General features: G+C 42.9%; 1 non-coding gene across 1 annotated transcript; it reads right to left on the bottom strand.

Moving 5' to 3' along the window:
* Window positions 1-8243: 8243 nt before the first annotated feature.
* On the bottom strand, window positions 8244-13580 carry LOC123770348 (NADH dehydrogenase (ubiquinone) 13 kDa A subunit). Its single transcript, XR_011228465.1, has 3 exons — window positions 13431-13580; window positions 10836-11012; window positions 8244-8484 (listed from the first exon to the last, which is right to left on the bottom strand). It is a non-coding gene; the product is annotated as an NADH dehydrogenase (ubiquinone) 13 kDa A subunit (transcript).
* Window positions 13581-15064: the final 1484 nt, after the last annotated feature.

The following is a 15064-nucleotide window of genomic DNA, read 5'->3' as shown; positions in this document are numbered from 1 at the left end:
GTACAATGTCACCTACAACCAGACAGTACAATGTCAGACACAACCAGACAGTACAATGTCACCTACAACCAGACAGTACAATGTCACCTACAACCAGACAGTACAATGTCAGACACAACCAGACAGTACAATGTCACCTACAATCAGACAGTACAATGTCACACACAACCAGACAGTACAATGTCACCTACAACCAGACAGTACAATGTCACCTACAACCAGACAGTACAATGTCACCTACAACCAGACAGTACAATGTCAGACACAACCAGACAGTACAATGTCACCTACAACCAGACAGTACAATGTCACACACAACCAGACTGTACAATGCCATCTACAACCAGACAGTACAATGCCACCTACAACCAGACAGTACAATGTCACCTACAATCAGACAGTACAATGTCACACACAACCAGACAGTACAATATCACCTACAACCAGACAGTACAATGTCACCTACAACCAGACAGTACAATGTCACCTACAACCAGACAGTACAATGTCACCTACAACCAGACAGTACAATGTCACCTACAACCAGACAGTACAATGTCACCTACAACCAGACAGTACAATGTCACCTACAACCAGACAGTACAATGCCACCTACAACCAGACAGTACAATGCCACCTACAACCAGACAGTACAATGTCACCTACAACCAGACAGTACAATGCCACCTACAACCAGACAGTACAATGCCACCTACAACCAGACAGTACAATGTCACCTACAACCAGACAGTACAATGTCACCTACAACCAGACAGTACAATGTCACCTACAACCAGACAGTACAATGTCACCTACAACCAGACAGTACAATGTCACCTACAACCAGACAGTACAATGTCACCTACAACCAGACAGTACAATGTCACCTACAACCAGACAGTACAATGCCACCTACAACCAGACAGTACAATGCCACCTACAACCAGACAGTACAATGTCACCTACAACCAGACAGTACAATGCCACCTACAACCAGACAGTACAATGCCACCTACAACCAGACAGTACAATGTCACCTACAACCAGACAGTACAATGTCACCTACAACCAGACAGTACAATGTCACCTACAACCAGACGGTACAATGTCACCTACAACCAGACAGTACAATGTCACCTACAACCAGACAGTACAATGTCACCTACAACCAGACAGTACAATGCCACCTACAACCAGACAGTACAATGCCACCTACAACCAGACAGTACAATGTCACCTACAACCAGACAGTACAATGTCACACACAACCAGACAGTACAATGCCACCTACAACCAGACAGTACAATGCCACCTACAACCAGACAGTACAATGCCACACACAACCAGACAGTACAATGTCACCTACAACCAGACAGTACAATGTCACACACAACCAGACAGTACAATGTCACCTACAACCAGACAGTACAATGTCATCTACAACCAGACAGTACAATGTCATCTACAACCAGACAGTACAATGTCATCTACAACCAGACAGTACAATGTCACACACAACCAGACAGTACAATGTCACCTACAACCAGACAGTACAATGTCACACACAACCAGACAGTACAATGCCATCTACAACCAGACAGTACAATGCCACCTACAACCAGACAGTACAATGTCACACACAACCAGACAGTACAATGCCATCTACAACCAGACAGTACAATGCCACCTACAACCAGACAGTACAATGTCACACACAACCAGACAGTACAATGTCACACACAACCAGACAGTACAATGTCACCTACAACCAGACAGTACAATGCCACCTACAACCAGACAGTACAATGCCACCTACAACCAGACAGTACAATGTCACCTACAACCAGACAGTACAATGTCAGACACAACCAGACAGTACAATGTCACCTACAACCAGACAGTACAATGTCACCTACAACCAGACAGTACAATGTCAGACACAACCAGACAGTACAATGTCACCTACAATCAGACAGTACAATGTCACACACAACCAGACAGTACAATGTCACCTACAACCAGACAGTACAATGTCACCTACAACCAGACAGTACAATGTCACCTACAACCAGACAGTACAATGTCAGACACAACCAGACAGTACAATGTCACCTACAACCAGACAGTACAATGTCACACACAACCAGACAGTACAATGCCATCTACAACCAGACAGTACAATGCCACCTACAACCAGACAGTACAATGTCACCTACAATCAGACAGTACAATGTCACACACAACCAGACAGTACAATATCACCTACAACCAGACAGTACAATGTCACCTACAACCAGACAGTACAATGTCACCTACAACCAGACAGTACAATGTCACCTACAACCAGACAGTACAATGTCACCTACAACCAGACAGTACAATGTCACCTACAACCAGACAGTACAATGTCAGACACAACCAGACAGTACAATGTCACCTACAACCAGACAGTACAATGTCAGACACAACCAGACAGTACAATGCCACACACAACCAGACAGTACAATGCCACCTACAACCAGACAGTACAATGTCACCTACAACCAGACAGTACAATGTCACCTACAATCAGTACAATGTCAGACACAACCAGACAGTACAATGTCACCTACAATCAGACAGTACAATGTCAGACACAACCAGACAGTACAATGCCACACACAACCAGACAGTACAATGCCACCTACAACCAGACAGTACAATGCCACCTACAACCAAACAGTACAATGCCACCTACAACCAGACAGTACAATGCCACTTCTATGAAGCAGTTTATGCTTCATGCAACTCTTGTATCAAATCTCAAGTTGCAGTAACATTTAAATGAAGGAAACTGCAAAGTTCTATTTACCCATATAAGGCACCACCTAATGATACCCACTCAAATTCATTCATAAATATATATATAGTACTGAATGTCTAAACTATGAACAGTTTAGACATACAGTACTGTATGTCTAAACTATGCTTGTAACAACCAAACAATCCACATCTATTAGGTTACCCAATAACGTGTTCTGTAACTCAATTGCCCTAATTCCAAACATGTCTTTTCCCAGAGTTTTCCCGAATCTTGAATATCTTTTAGTATATTCAGGTTTACCTTCCCCCATTATGGTAGACCTGCATCACGCACTCTGTCCTCACCACTCACAAAATATGACAATAATATAGCTACTCCAGGAGCACTTGTAAAGGACATGTAATAGAGCTCCTCCAGGAGCACTTGTGAAGTAACTGACTGTACTGGAACTTTGCTTACCTGTAACTTTTCAAGCCTTGCTTGGGATGAGGCGTGTTTGGTGATAACTTACTCCATAGGCTGTTGGTTGCTGCAGTATATCCTACTGATCCTCTAGGAATTCATCCAACTATTTAAACCCAGAATTAGATTGGTGTCCAAGGAGAGGTAAAAAAGTCAGAAACAACATTCAAGACAATAAAATTTACTGCAGAAAAGGTGTAACAAAAATAAAAAATTATATTTTTTAGAGATAACTGGACATTAGCAACAGCAGGAGGATTGGATATCGGTGGTTAGGGAAGGCAGCTGCCTAGATATGATATTGGGACCCATTAGCTAGAACTTTCAAGATAAAGCTAAACAGGAACTTTTTAAAATCTTGAAAAAGGCTGGACAAAAATGGGAAATTAGGATAATCAATCACATGAAGTGTTGGGTGATTTTTTATTTTGCAGACAGCCAGCCATTGGGAGTGTCAGATTGTGGACTCGCACTGTCCAGTCAGTGTACAGTTACTTGACCAGTTCACTCTTCTTTGCACTGGTAACTAACAGCAATTTGGCCTGGGTTTGTAACCTTCCTGGGAAGGATTGACTAGGTGCCAATCCTTAACTGTACGCCTCTATTCACCCAACAGTGAGTGGGTACCTGATTGTTAAACAATTTGGCAGGTCATATTCCAGGAAAAATTAAGATCAAGGACCTGCCCAAAACATGATGCGTGATAGTGGCTTTACAAGAACGTAAGAACTTGTAAAGTTATTGTTCTGCTCTTGGCAGACTCACAAAATAATCCAGTTTACCATGCCCGACTGACAGGCACCTGTTTGGGCGCCTGACAGCTGAGTGGACAGCAATTCGGATTCGTAGTCCTGAGGTTCCGGGTTAGATTCCTGGTGGAGGCGGAGACAAATGGGCAAAATGTTTCTTTCACCCTGATGCCCCTGTCACCTAGCAGTAAATAGGCACCTGGGAGTTAAAATAGCTGCTACGGGCTGCTTCCTGGGGGGGTGTAACAAAAAGGAGGCCTGGTCGAGGACCGGGCCGCGGGGACGCCGAGCCCCGAAATCATCTCAAGATAACCTTAAGATAATCACAACTGGTATTTTACACTGGTGTAAATACAATGGTTAGCTATGAGACTGATTCCTCCAAGCTCGTGCTTTTGTCCCTTTTTCTCTTTATGTACGCTTCAGTTTCCGGTAAATTTTGGCCAGAGCTGCTACGTGCTTGAAGGTGTTCTGGGAGTCCTAGAATTTTCCCCAAGCCCGGCCCAAGGCCATTCTTGACTTGTGAGAGCTTGATACCAGCTTGATACCTGCTTGATGGGGGTTCTGGGAGTTGTTCTACTTCCCAAGTCCCGCCCGAAGCCAAGATTGACTTGTAAGAGTTTGGTTCACCAGGCTGTTGCTTGGAGCGGCCCGCAGGCTCATATACCCACCACAGCCCGGTTGGTCCGGCACTCCTTCAAGAGAAAACTACATAGTTTTCTCCAAGATGTCCACTGTTGTCCCGGCAATATTTCTTATGCTTACTAGGAGGACGTTGAACAACCGCAGACCTCTGATGTGATGAAACAGTGTTCTCTGATTGTGCCTATGGCACCTCTGCTCTTCACTGGTTCTATTCTGCTTTTCAGATCCAACAGGCTGTTGACTTCCTCGGCTCCCAAGGCTTCTAGATTTATTTTTGCACTGGGATGTATCAGGGCTGGGATTTACCAAGCACTTAAGTATACACTTAAGACACTTGTACATCTCTTAGTCTTGTTGACTCCTTTCTCCATTCACAATCAGGGATCCTGGGTTCGATTCCCGGCCAGGACAAATGGTTGGGCTCATTTCCTTTCACCTAATGCGTATATTCACCCAGCAGTAAATAGGTACCCAGGAACTTGGCAACTGTTGTGGGTTACACCTTGGGAAAGGTCAGTAGTTCAACCTTAGGTGGACCTCGATACAAACCTACAGTATACACAGGCTTACTGTCTATATATATATATATTATAAGGTTAATTTGTTGACGCTTAATTTTATAGGTCTACGGACCTATAAATTAAACCTTCAACATGGCCAACAAGTAATGTGGCTAACATGTAGTCCCAGGCAATCTCTTATAGCACAATGTCATTACATAACATTTTAGGAATAAAGAGCACCAAACCATTCATGATTTACTGTTCAAAACACTGTGTTCAACACTGCTCATATGATAGACACAAGTGCCCGATATTTAGTTCACGTTTACCTTATTTTGTCGCTTAAGTAGCACCTTTTTACAAGATTTTTTTAACAGGGTTTATTTTGGAAACATTTAAAGTTTTTTAATTTAATAAACACTTTGGCGTGCCCCGTGCGCCACCCTTTAACTGTGCAATTTGGGTCCCAGCGTTTCATGGGAGCGAGTGTTAATTCTGAAAAGTGTATACTCTCTTCAACTTTGTCACCTTAATTCTCGTCCTACGAGATTAAATTTGGTATCTTTGTGTTCGCAATAGAATTCTCTACAGCACTAAATGCACATAAACTCCAAAAGCCTGACTAATTACCCGCAGCAAACAGAGAAAGTGCGAATGAGTTACCAAGGAGCGCGCAAAAGCAATAAAATGTGTTCACTCTTTTCACCTCAATTTTCGTCCTAGGTCTTTCATTTTGGTATCAATGGGTTTGCAATATAATTCTCTAGAGGAACATTAGCATATAAAATAAAAAACCTGGTCACGCGCCAACCGCTGACGAGTTGAAGACGGGCCACGCGTTAACCGCGAGTGAGCGCCCAGACGCCTTACAGCTACACTCCCAATTCCTGCCAACAAATGTTTAGTATTTAGTATTTTAGTATATGTAGTATTATAGTTTAGTATTTTTGTGTAGTAGTTGTACATCACATAAGCATTGTAGATAGCCATTTGCACAAAATAGAAGGTCATTTTCTTCGTCCATTTGTGAGTTTTCCTTATGAAGTTATAATATTTGATCATTTGGTCAAAGTGATCAACACCTTTCATGTTTGTGTTGTAGTCACAGATTGCATTCGGCTTGTTGACAGTTACCAAACAGTCCCCCCAAAAATCGGATAAAAACCTGATTTTTGGCAATTATTTTAGTGGATGACGCAATGCTGCGTCATCCCCGAGATGACCGACAGTAAACGGATGACGCAATGGTGCGTCATGCCCGGACTAAAGTGTTAAAAATTAAAAGTTGTTCAATTTCAATAAAAATGTTATGACAATAAAACTGCTAAGCCCTCTTACTAACACGTTTCAGCCATGTAAGACAATATTAACCATCCCCCCAAAAAATTCAACTTTTTAATGAAAAGGCAACAGTTCAAAACTTAATGGCAAATACAGATTTAATTTTTTTTTATCTCTGATGCACTTGGCTATAGTAATGGCATCTGATCTTGAATTAGTACTCAAAGATTCTATTCTATTATGTCTTAGTTGTAGTAAAACATTAAATTAAAATTTGCAAATGAAGGTACTGTACCAGGGTTCCGGGAAGGTTCAATGGGCTACAGAAAATATGGTATTTAATGAATATAAGTTCCAGCTCTTGTGCTATGGAAAAAAATGAAAATATAAAAGCCAGAACTTACATAAAAAATGCAGTCAAATCATAATATTGAACGAAAAGGCAATGTAAAGGATCTGGGTGTACTCATGTTGGAAGACCTTACATTTAAAGAACCCCAATAAAGTAGCCGTCACAACTGCAAGAAAAATGACAGGTTGGATAACAAGAACTTTTCACACTAGAGATGCTATACCGATGATGATATTCTCCAAGACGCTTGTGCTCTCTAGAGTGGAGTACTGCTGCACAATGACAGCCCCTTTCGAAGCTCGTATAATTGCTGACCTGGAGAGCGTGCAGAGATCCTTTACTGCTAGAATCCACTCAGTAAAACATCTAAACAATTGGGACCGATTAAAATGCCTAAATTTATATCCACTTGAGCGCAGGTGGGAGATACATAATAATTTACACGTCAAAAATAATAGAGGGGCTGGTCCCAAACTTGCACACAGAAATAACACATGAGACCAGAAAGCATGGCAGGATGTGCAGAATACCCACATTGAAAACCTGAGATGCAATAGGTACCCTGAGAGAGAATTCTATGAACATCAGAGGCCTGATACTGTTCAACATGCTTCTACTACACGTAAGGAGCATAGCTGGCCGACCCTCACAGTGTTCAAGAGAACTATCAACATCAGAGGCTGAGACTGTTCAACACGCTTCCACTACACATAAGGGTCATAACTGGCCAATCCCCCTCAGTGTTCAAGAGAACTTAATAAACACCTCCAAAGGATACCTGATCAACCAGGCTGTGATACATACATCAGGCTGCGAGCAGCCGCGTCCAACAGCCTGGTTGACCAGTCCAGCAACGAGGAGGCCTGGATGAAAACCGGGCCGCCAAGACCTCGAAACCAACTCAAGGCATACCACTGTATATTATATTTATGTACACAAAATCCTGCATTTTCCCCTACAAAAACACCTGAAAATAACTTATAATAAATGTACAGCAGAACATACAAACACTTGTTTTGTCCCTCAAAATATCCTTGTACAGTATCTCTAAAGCTGTCCTCTCCAGCAAATATTTCACTAACCTTGTGTACAAAATTGCCTGAACCTAACCTGACGGATGATCCACAAATAGAAAATGGGACCAGATCAATTTTGTGAGCCGTGATTACTTTTCGTACATCAGTTTTCAGCCGTAGGAGATTTACACGTCAAAATGCGATGTACTATTAAAAAGGACATGTTGGTATATCAGGTGTAGTTACATGGCTGAGGCATCTACGTTTCTGCCCAAACGCTGTGCGTGTTAGTTGCATTGCAAGAATGTAAAAACACCAATATTACGTACTCTCACAACTCTATGTACCTTCTTGTATATAAATACAAATAAATATGCCGGCAAACACTGTAAAAATCATATCAATCGTTGGCTAATAAAATTCCATAGGAAATATGATGTGTTTACAGTTTATCCATACACTATATACACACTATATATACAAGCTGACCAATAAAGCTCTTAAATCTTAAGAAGTATTGCAGTTACACTCTGCCAAGATCAAAGGATACACAGTACTGAACTTTGTATTTTCAAGACTTTCACGAGTGGTATTAACCACCACCATGTTAGTGACCGTCGTCTTTGTAGTACCTCAAACCACAGTAGATGCAGCTGTGGTTTCCTGCGTCATCCTGTAAATAAAAAGTTGAAAATTTGGCTATTTCTGCTTTTCAATAGTTTGTATGGTAATAAGAACATAAGAATAGAGGACACTGCAGTAGTGTATTGGCCCATCGGTGGCAGCTCCTATTTATATCCACCAAAACAATCCTGCAATCACATATTTTTTCACAGCTGTGCAAATGGGGGGGGGGGACCTTTGACAAGCTGCTGGCTTCCTGTCCTTGTCAAGGCCACTAGCATTAGTGGCCCTCAGGTAAATATTATGTTACCCAGTAATTTATTTCATAAAACAACAATGCTGTTTCTAAACCAGTATTTACCCAGGTCTTTCATGAATTTAAACTTTTTGAATATACGCTCATTGTTTCACGTTCTATTTTGTGTTGATATTTAAAACCGTATTTACATCCCTCTCAATATACATTAATCAGCAATGATAGCTTCTTCAGCAGACTGTAAACAAGTCTACTGAAGAAACTATCAATACAATGTAGGGACTCAATTTATGAATTGATTTAACATTGTGCTGCAAAGGCCTCTTAGAGTGTGACTAAATATACAGAACGTCTTGTTGCTTGAGACAACGTATCAGATAATTCACATTATTTGGGACAGGAAGCCTGTACCTAGGCTTATCCAGGTCCCCCTAGGCCAGGGGTGGGTCAACCTTTTTGATAACGCGTGCCCAAATTGGCAATGCTCTCCTAAAAACTTATCTCGCGTGCCCGGTGGCACAGTGTTGGCTGCAGATTATAATTTATTATTATACAGTATTTGGATTTTACAGAAAAAGAACACAATTATTGAAAGCATACTTAAAGACTGTTTAAAAACAGACCATAATGAATAAATACATGTATTTATTATGGTTGGGGGGGTCTAAAATATCAAGGGCCACACTGTGTGCCGAGTGCCAGCAAAATTTACTCGCGCGCCAAAAGGGGTACGTGTGCCATGGGTTTGCCCCCACCCTACACCCCCCCCCTTGCCCTAGGCCAACTACTGACCTTCCTCAAGACATGCCCAACCATCTCTATCATGCCTGAGGATTGAACCCATGCCCCTCAATTATGAGCCTGAGGATGTAGACCACTGTGCTATAGAATATGCAAGTATTAAGCATTATGTTCGTAATGCTGAATAATGACATGTTCTATGACAATAGCATGCTGTTCTCATAGAACATAGAACTTGCTTGAATCCATGCATGGTTAAAGGCTACAGTAAACTGTAATTATGCTGTAGGCTACTTAATAAACACTTTTCTTACTCGTGTGACCAATCCTTAATAATGGCTCCTAATTTCCACATGCGGTCTGAACAAATACAAGTGATTTTGTTCCCCGACTATGCTGGTTTTAGCTATGATATTGAACCCCACCCATTGTGGACCAGTATCTTTGAACCCCACCCATTGTGGACCAGTATCTTTGAACCCCACCCATTGTGGACCAGTATCTTTGAACCCCACCCATTGTGGACCAGTATCTTTGAACCCCATCCATTGTGGACCAGTATCTTTGAACCCCATCCATTGTGGACCAATATCTTTGATCCCCTCCCATTGTGAACCAATCTTTGATCCCCATCCATTGTGGACCAATCTTTGATCCCCATCCATTGTGGACCAATCTTTGAACCCCATCCATTGTGGACCAATCTTTGAACCCCATTCATTATAGACCAATCTTTGAACCCCATCCATTATGGACCAATCTTTGAACCCCATCCATTGTGGACCAATCTTTGAACCCCATCCATTGTGGACCAATCTTTGAACCCCATTCATTATGGACCAATCTATGAACCCCATCCATTATGGACCAATCTTTGAACCCCATCCATTATGGACCAATCTTTGAACCCCATCCATTGTGGACCAATCTTTGAACCCCATCCATTGTGGACCAATCTTTGAACCCCATCCATTGTGGACCAATCTTTGAACCCCATCCATTGTGAACCAATCTTTGAACCCCATCCATTGTGAACCAATCTTTGAACCCCATCCATTGTGAACCAATCTTTGAACCCCCATCCATTGTGGACCAATCTTTGAACCCCATCCATTGTGGACCAATCTTTGAACCCCATCCATTGTGAACCAATCTTTGAACCCCATCCATTGTGAACCAATCTTTGAACCCCATCCATTGTGAACCAATCTTTGAACCCCATCCATTGTGAACCAATCTTTGAACCCCTCCCATTGTGGACCAATCTTTGAACCCCCACCCATTGTGGACCAATCTTTGAACCCCATCCATTGTGGACCAATCTTTGAACCTCTCCCATTGTGGACCAATCTTTGAACCCCCTCCCATTGTGGACCATCTACTTATGATGCTAGTGTACTCACTAAATTAATATATATCCTTGGGTGACCGAGGGCTCCAGGGCCGCCGTCGCACGCCACAACACAGGACTTCACCGCCTTTGGAGGAACCTCTTTTATAAGATTGATGGCCCAGCGTTCATTAGTTTGTCTTGGCGTTACTTCAAATCGAACATTACGGATGTCACCCTCTTCAAAATTCTGCAAAATAAATAAAACTTGTATTGATTATTTACAAGTATAGATGATGATAATTCTAAAAATTGTCCAGGACACACTCAGGTTCATCAAGAGTTGGTTTGACTGCATCTATCTGTACCTAAAAAAAAAAAAAAAAAGGCTTTTGACAGGGTTCCACATAAGAGGTTCTTCTGGAAACTGGAACATATTGGAGGGGTGACGGGCAGACTTCTAACATGGATGAAAAATTTTCTAACACAAAAAATGAGGGCAGTGATCAGAGGCAATGTATCGGACTGGAGAAATGTCACAAGTGGAGTACCACAGGGTTCAGTTCTTGCACCGGTAATGGTCATTGTCTACATAAATGATTTATCAGCTGGAATACAGAATTATATGAACATGTTTGGTGATGATGCTAAGATAATAGGAAGGATAAGAAACTTAGATGATTGTCATGCCCTTCAAGATGACCTGGACAAAATAAGTATATGGAGCAACACTTGGCAAATGGAATTTAATGTGAATAAATGCCATGTTATGGAATGTGGAATAGGAGAAAATAGACCCCACACAACCTATAAATTATGTGAGAAATCTTTAAAGACCTTCTGATAAAGAAAGAGATCTAGGGGTGGTTCTAGATAGAAAACTGTCACCTGAGGACCACATAAAGAACGTTGTGAGAGGAGCCTATGCTATGCTTTCTAACTTCAGATTGTTTTTAAATACATGGATGGCGAAATATTAAAGAAATTGTTCACGACTTTTGTTAGGCCAAAGCTAGAATATGCAGCGGTTGTGTGGTGCCCATATCTTAAAAAGCACATCAACAAACTGGAAAAGGTGCAAAGACATGCTACTAAGTGGCTCCCAGAACTGAAGGGCAAGAGCTACGAGGAGAGGTTAGAGGCATTAAATATGCCAAAACTAGAAGACAGAAGAAAAAGAGGTGATATGATCACTACATACAAAATAGTAACAGGAATTGATAACATCGACAGGGAAGATTTCCCGAGACCTGGAACTTTAAGAACAAGAGGTCATAGATTTAAACTAGCTAAACACACATGCCGAAGAAATATAAGAAAATTCACTTTCGCAAACTGTGGTAGACAGTTGGAACAAGTTAGGTGAGAAGGTGGTGGAGGCCAAAACTGTCAGTAAATCCAAAGCGTTATATGACAAAGAGTGCTGGGAAGATGGGACACCACGAGCGTAGCTCTCATCCTGTAACTACACTTAAGTAATTACTAGAAATATGCTCAAACTGCATACCCCTAAGAAAAAAAGAGGAAGAGATGCAGATTGGAACGGGAACGTCATTCCCTCTATAGGCGAAGAAAACGAATCATGGAACAACTTCAGAGTCGCACCTTAACTCAAGAACAAAGGAGGAGGCTAAGTTATGTTCTTGAGGTTATCGCGAAATGATTTCGGGGCTTAGCGTCCCCGCAGCCCGGCCCTTACCAGGCCTCCTGTTACACACCCCCAGGAAGCAGTCCGTAGCAGCTGTCTAACTCCCAAGTACCTATTTACTACTAAGGTAACAGGGACATCAGGGGTGAAAAAAACTACCCATTTATTTCCCCCTCCACCGGGGATCAAACCTGGAACCTCAGGACTACAAATCCAAAGCGCTGGCCACTCAGCTGTCAGGCGCCCAGTTAGGGTAGAGAAATAGAAACTATTGAAATAAAGCTACAATAATCATAAAATTCAAGAGACAGAGCAAAAGGCCATCAGTGAAATAGAGAGAAATCAGAAATATTTTTTCGCCTATGCGAAATGAAGATAAAAAGCTATATCCAGTATCGGGGCCCTGCGAAAGGGAGATGGAACTTTCACCGATGACAACAAAGAAATGAGCGAGTTACTGAGGAATCAGTACGACTCTGATTTCAGCGAGCCACTAAACACACTGAAGAGTGATAACTCAAATTAATTTTTCATGGATATGATACCAACATCATATATCAGATGTCACCCTGTCCCCACTGGAGTTTGAAGAAGCCATAGACAGTATACCTATGCACTCTGCACCAGGCCCGGACTCTTGGACCTCTATAGTCATCAAGAACTGAACAAACCACTATCACAGGCCCTCCACATTGTGTGGAGACACAGCCTAGACACTGGCGTTATCCTTCACATACTAACAACACCAGAGATAGCTGTATTTACCTCCATAAAGCTGCCTTATAGCTTTAAGGCAGAGGCACAATTACAGACCGATAGCACTAACATCACACATCATAACAACCTTTGAGAGAGTGCTAAGTAAGATCACACAATACATGGAATCACACCATCTCCATAACCCCGGACAATGTCTTAGAAACATTAGGATTAAGAAACCTGAATATAATAACATATTGTGATAGAGAACTAGCCAGACCCTCCCTCCCTCCCTACGGTTATAACCAGAGGTGGTATAACCTGGCCGGTGTGTGTAGCCTTGGTGGCAGGTGTTGCAGGTGTTGTGTGCAGGTGTGTGGAGGGTGTGAGGGCGCCAGGCCAGCCCCGGACACACACCCGGCAGGAGGACCAAACTCTCACGGCCGCCATCTTCCTCTCACTCTCCCTCTCTCTCTCTCTCTCACCACCACTAGTGTTCATTCACCACAACCCACTTCTTCCTGTCTATATCTATATACCAATTATTGTAGTACAATATGTATACATCCTATATATTATAAAAGTATATATGCAAGTATATAAAGGGTTCTATCACCATATAATATGTACAAAGTAACGGGTTTGCGGTCTTATAAACATATTGTAATGCTATAACATTTATGTATACACTAGAATATAACCAAAATATATATATTTTGAGGTAAATAAATATTTTTGTTGTTGTTATTATTAACTATGGTTAAATTTACAAGAGTCTGGGGTAAGACTGAACAATATCATTTTCTTGTATTAAAAGAAAACGAGAATGTGTTTATTTAGAATTATAACGTTAACTTAGTTATTTTTGTCTTCGGGTCTTGTTTGTAGTAGTTGCAGATTTTTATTCTTATGATATATGCAGTTTATGTAAAGGTTTTATCCTCTAGCTTGACGATTATATGCGGGAACAGCCTTCAGCCTTGACGACGAGCGTATGTCTAGACACCCCTGGACACCGCTGGCACACCTGCTCTGCCTGGACACCGCTGGAACACCTGCCCTGCCTGGACACCGCTGGCACACCTGCCCTGCCTGGGCACCGCTGGCACACCTGCTCTGTCTGGGCACTGCTGGCACACCTGCTCTGTCTGGACACCGCTGGCACACCTGCCCTGCCTGGACACCGCTGGAACACCTGCCCTGCCTGGACACCGCTGGCACACCTGCCCTGCCTGGGCACCGCTGGCACACCTGCCCTGCCTGGACACCGCTGGCACACCTGCTCTGTCTGGGCACCGCTGGCACACCTGCCCTGCCTGGACACCGCTGGCACACCTGCCCTGCCTGGACACCGCTGGCACACCTGCTCTGCCTGGACACCGCTGGCACACCTGCTCTGTCTGGGCACCGCTGGCACACCTGCTCTGTCTGGGCACCGCTGGCCCACCTGCTCTGCCTGGACACCGCTGGCACACCTGCTCTGCCTGGACACCGCTGGCACACCTGCCCTGCCTGGACACCGCTGGCACACCTGCTCTGTCTGGGCACCGCTGGCCCACCTGCTCTGTCTGGGCACCTCTGGGACACCAGCTCTGACTGGACACCGTCAGAGCTGGTGGGACACCGCTGGGACACCTTACGAGATTGTGACCAGTGGGTGTTGATACTGCCATCTGGCACTCCTCCTCAACGGCAACGGTTGATACGAAGCCTGGCGCACTTATCGGTGAAAGATTTTGGTTGTGTGTTCCGGTTGACTCTTCGGGCGGGAATCTTGAATCTTTCCGCTTGAACCATCCAGTGGGCAGCGGTGGATAAGTTACAGTCACACAGTTACTACCTACAGTTAACAAACTGGGGATATTTGGCAAAAATTTCTGGTAGTAGATCATTGTGAATGAAATATTTACACATCTCTTAGATGTGTAAGAACACGTTGACGTCTTAGCAAGATT

This window comes from Procambarus clarkii, chromosome 14 (genome assembly GCF_040958095.1).
Source record: "Procambarus clarkii isolate CNS0578487 chromosome 14, FALCON_Pclarkii_2.0, whole genome shotgun sequence".
Lineage (NCBI taxonomy): Eukaryota > Metazoa > Arthropoda > Malacostraca > Decapoda > Cambaridae > Procambarus > Procambarus clarkii.
This window is presented reverse-complemented; position numbering and strand designations above follow the sequence as displayed.